Source organism: Chenopodium album, chromosome 3 (assembly GCF_948465745.1).
Source record: "Chenopodium album chromosome 3, dcCheAlbu1.1, whole genome shotgun sequence".
NCBI classification, from domain to species: domain Eukaryota; kingdom Viridiplantae; phylum Streptophyta; class Magnoliopsida; order Caryophyllales; family Amaranthaceae; genus Chenopodium; species Chenopodium album.
The window spans coordinates 46,706,842-46,712,382 of NC_137836.1; positions in this window are offsets into that span (position 1 = coordinate 46,706,842).

The window sequence follows — 5,541 nt, forward strand, 5'->3', positions numbered from 1 at the left end:
GCTTAAACCGAGGCTTAAACATACAGAAAAATAACCTAAAACTCTGGAAAAATACTTGTGAACTTGTGCTACTTGAACCCTCTTGTCCTAAACACTCACCCCTTTGATATTTTGTTCATACGGTTTAGGTTCCCCAATAAGAAGGAGTCCATAAGTGTTCTAATCGGAGATCTAGCAAAGAGAAGTGGTAAATTCCCGAGCACTTAGGTAAATCAAATTTATTTTCTTTTTTAAAAGAACCCTAATTAATTTATTAACGTTGTTTGATCACCTTTAAAATAATTAATTAATCAATTCCACATAGTATCTTGCGTTAAATAAAGATTAGAATTGAATTATATAATTGTTGGTTGATCACTTAAGCCAAGGCGAATATTGTTTATTTTCTTGTCCTTTTCACGAATTTGGTAAAATAAACAATAACGACATTACGTTGTAATTCCTACAGGAATTGGTATGTGTTAATAAAATCAACTAACTTAGTTTTAGGTATCGTGTTGCATATATTGTTTGGTGATGAAATTATAAAAAAGGAAGAGTTAGTAAAGGCCGCACTAGGGCTAGGATAAGATTCCCCTCTAAAGGGAACGTTATTTTAGTACCCTTGCTCTGGAACTCATTTCTGGTTTATAGACCAATTTGGGCATGGGTAAGCTTATGATTTGTGCTAATTATTTCATGAACTCAACATGGAAGAAAGACATGAACGAGGTTTTTAAGTTTTCCTAAAATACATTGGCGACTCTCTACTTGTTTCTTACATGATTAGTTCGTAGTTATGATCCAAGGTTTCCAACACTAGGTTGCCTATGGGTTGTAACATGAATTAACTTGGATATTCTCTAGTTAAAGAGCGAGACTTGAACGTATCATATCTTCCTTTATCACAAAAGTATAAACCAAACAAGCAACATTGCATCATGCATAAGCATATCACACTTAAACCGTTGGGGATTGTCTCATTGACTAGGGCTCGCAAACACTAGGCTTCTATCTCGAAATCAATAACAATCATCCTACCCATATCTCCAACAAATTGTTTCTTAAGATATGGTACCTTTGGACACCCAGGCCTTTTTTGACCTTAAAATGGCATTGCGTGAATCTTGACTAATGGCATGCTTATGTGATTATGTGACTATATGCAACGTGTTAGGATAGTCTTCTTTTTTCTTTTTAGTTTGGTCTAGGTTCCCAATTACAAAGTTGTCTCTTCGTGATTAAGAGTCATATTCAAAGGATTGCTTAAAAATAAATCAAATAGAAAAAAACAGTGAAAAAAAAATGCTCGAATTAAAAAAAATCCTACGAGCAGGTGGCGCGCGCAACTCAATGAGTTGCGCGACCACTCCCAGCATAAGAGATTTCGTTCGCGCGATAGCCGCGCGCAACTGAATCACTTGTGCGTGCCCACTGAACGAGTCTACTTTGATTTCTCAAAAAACAAATTGACTCGTCTGAACGATATAATCATCGAAGAATTGTTAAAGGTGATGTTTTCCGTTTGAATATATTTTGCGTCTTTTCTTTTTTTTCCTCCCTTTCTAAACAAGTGTATCGATTTAGTGCTCCTTTTAGGGCCGATTTCCATGCTTGGGAAAGAAGACTTTTGGGCACTCGCATTCTACGTTTACCACCCAAAGATCAATCCCTTTCAAACCACTTTTCTTCGACAAATAATCCTAGTCCAACAAAAATGCCAACCATCGAAGAACTTCAACAAGAGATTCTTCGTTTGAGAGAGGAAAAGGCTCAAGAGGAGTGAAGAATTAAGAAAATGGAAAAGGCTGAAATGAAAAATGCTTAAACCTTAGCATTGCAAGAAAAGATGTAACAATTATCTATCAAAGAAAAGTCGTCGGAGAAGCTAGTTCTTCGTTCTACAATGGGGAACAAGTACTTCGACGCAGAATAGTTTTCTCCTCCCGCAGGACTTGCTTTACCGGAAAAGTTCGTAGCTACGGACTTGCCAATATTTAAGGTGACCAATAATCCACAAAACCATTTAATGTGTTTTACTGGCATCATGGCATTAAAGGGAGTTGATCCTAAGCTTTATTCTTTGACTTTTCTTTTATCTCTATACCCAACCGCGAGAGAGTGGTACTATGGGCTAGATCCAAAATTCAAGGCAACGTGTGAAGATTTAGTTTCGGCTTTCATTACCTAATATGAGAGTAACATAGAGTTTAAGTCAACTTTACGTGAACTTGAGATGCTTAAGCAAGGCGACGATGAAGGTTTCCTTGCTTTCGATGGTAAATGGAGAGAAAAGGCGGCCAACCTTGCCCAAAGGCCGCCTGAACTCGAGTTAGTACAAAAGTTCATTGACAACTGTCATGAAAAGTACAACAAACATCTACGTTTCCTTGGTTTAGACACTTTTCAAAATGTCTATTCTGTGGCTACTAGGATTGAAGATGATCTTGCTAAAGAAAAAGCAAACAAACCTCATCGTCCTCATCAACCTAAGAATAACTACAAGAAGGGGAATGATAATGCATCATCCTTTATTGACGTATTTGCGACTACCACGGAATACAATAACACAAATCGATATGATGATCCTGGAAAGAGATGGACAAAAGAAAGAAAATTTACTCTATTTCCTATAAGCTATAAAGAATTGTTAGAAAAATTAAATGAAAAAGGCTTACCTGCGCCAACAGGGCCGACACCACCCACTCCACCGGAAAGAAGATTTCCTCAATAGGATGGTAATGCTTATTGTTCTTATCATAGAGGCATTGGACATGATACTGAACGTTGCTTTGTCCTAAAGCACAAAATATAAGATTTAGGGGTGTTTCACATCGATGAGGACCATATGGGAAGTGATATGTTCAATCCTTTGAACTATATCACACCTATAGGAGAATCTCTATCCACAATACTCATAGGGGCAACTAATGAAGTATGTGGACTATGGGACGACGACTTTCAAGAATTATATGTCTCTAAGTAGGCCGCCGTCCCACCTCCATCTTGTTTACAAAATGAAACATATGGAGCGCTTGATTGGGATCATTTCTTGGGGAAGTCGCAAGATTTATCGAATCTCTCCTTGGATGAACAATGGCATCAAGCACAACTCATGGAACATCTTTAAATGGAGGCACATCCAAAGCCTCTAGAAGAAATATGGTTTGTGAGTCCTACAACTAACCTAAACAAGATAGATCATTTAACTTGTTCTGGGTAAGTCTACCAAGCACCACCACCAAATGGATTTTCGACCACACAAAATCAAACTCAAGGTCAATTATAAAATCCAATACCACCTCCACTTGAGGTGGAAGATCCATTGGTAAAACAACTTCGCCAATCCAAGGCGAATGTTACCATTTGGGAACTCCTATGTACTTCTAAAGAATATAGGAATTCTCTCATGAACGGTCAAACGACTTTGTCTTAAGCACAGACACAACCCCTCAAGATCTCGTTACGTTTCTTACTAGCGAGAAATCCGACAAATCAATCATTTTCACTAATGATGATTTACCTTCAAAAGACACTACCCAAAACAATGCATTATACTTAACCGTGGGGTGCAAGGGATTCAATATCCCTCTAACTTTGGTAGACAATGGGTCAGCTATTAACGTATGCCCATTGCGAGCTGCAAAATACTTAGGCCATAATCCAGAAAAAGATTTTCAATCAACAACACAAAGCATTAAGGCCTATGAAAATTCGAGAAGATCGGTGTTTTGAATTGTTAAGCTACCAATTACCACAGGCCCAATTCAAAAGATGGTTGAATTCCATGTTATGGACATAAAACCTACATTCAACCTTCTACTTTGACATCCTTGGATACATGAGCTTGGTGCAATACCCAACTCCAGGGTGCTATGATGGGCAAGCATTTAATTTGCTATTTGGACTAGAGTAAAATCATGTCACAATGACCAATCAAAACGCCATTCAAAATAAAGCTTTTGACCCAACTTCGTTGATCACCTCTTCAAATGAAACTTTTGAGCATGGATGAAAGAAATCTTTCAAATGGACCAACCACAAAGGCGATAAGCTGAAAATCGTCTCAGGCGAAGGGAACATATTTGAAGAATCGGACGATGAATCTATTATAGACTTTAAGGAAGATAAAAATCTAGGTCTTGTGGCCATTACTGAGTCTTTACTTTCTAGTTCTAAGCACGAAGATCCCAAAAAGGATTCTTTTCTTGATGTATTCTCATTTGATTTTAATAATATGAGCTCTATTTCCGAGTGTACGCCTTCTCTTGAATCTTTAAAATGCTATAACAATCAATCTAATGAAGATGATAACATTAATAAGTTAGTTGAACTAATGAATGAACGAGAACAAAAGAAACATATCGTTGAAGAAACTGAAATAGCTAATATAGGAACTAACGAAAAAAATAGAGAAGTCAAAATTGGCTTAACCCTAAATCCGAAAGAGCAGTCGACCCTCATATCGACGCTCAAAGAATTCGAAGACGTGTTTGCTTGGTCATACAAGGACATGCCTGGAATAGATAGGGAAATTGCGAAACATACCATTCCCTTGGACCCTACCTCTAAACCAGCAAAACAAATACTTCGACGAATGAAACCAGATGGCGCATTAAAAATAAAAAAAGAAGTACAAAAACAGTTGGACGCAGGTTTTATTCGCGTATGTAATTACCCAAAATGGGTAGCGAACATCGTCCTATTCCCTAAAAAGGATGGACGAGTTCGCATGTGTGTTGAATTTAGGGACCTTAATACAGCTAGCCCTAAAGACGATTTTCCTCTACCATATATTGATATATTGTTTGATAACACGGCTGAACATGCCATGTTATCCTTTATGGATTGATACGCAGGTTACAACCAAATTTTAATGGCAAAAGAAGACGAAGAAAAGACATGCTTTATTACCCCTTGGTGTACGTATTGCTACACAGTTATGCCATTTGGTTTAAAAAATGCAGGAGCTATGTACCAAAGAATGGCTATGACTCTCTTGCATGATATGATGCATAAAGAAATAGATGTGTATGTGGATGACAAGATCGTAAAGTCCAAAGATAGAATGGGACATATAAAAGCTATACGCAAATTTTTCACTCGCATAAAAGAATACAAAATGCGATTGAATCCACAAAAATGCGCCTTCGGGGTAACTACTTGCAAGTTACTCGGATACGTAGTAAGCACACCTGGCATCGAGATCGATCCCTCTAAAATAATGGCAATTGGTTGATATGCCTCCCCCTCAAACAGAAAAAGAAATTAGGGGATTCCTTGGCAAACTACAATACATTAGTCGATTTATCAACAAATTGACTATGACTTGTGAGCCAATTTTTAAAAAATTTAAAAAAGAGGAGAAACATGAATGGGACGATCAATGCCAAAAGGCCTTTGAGAAAATCAAAGATTATCTCAAAAGTCCACCAATTTTTGCACCACCAGTACCCAAACTACCTCTTAGGCTATACATTACAGTTACAGACACGGCCAGAGGCGCCATGTTAGCACAAGAGGTAGAAAAAGTCGAGTGTGTAATATATTACATAAGTAAAA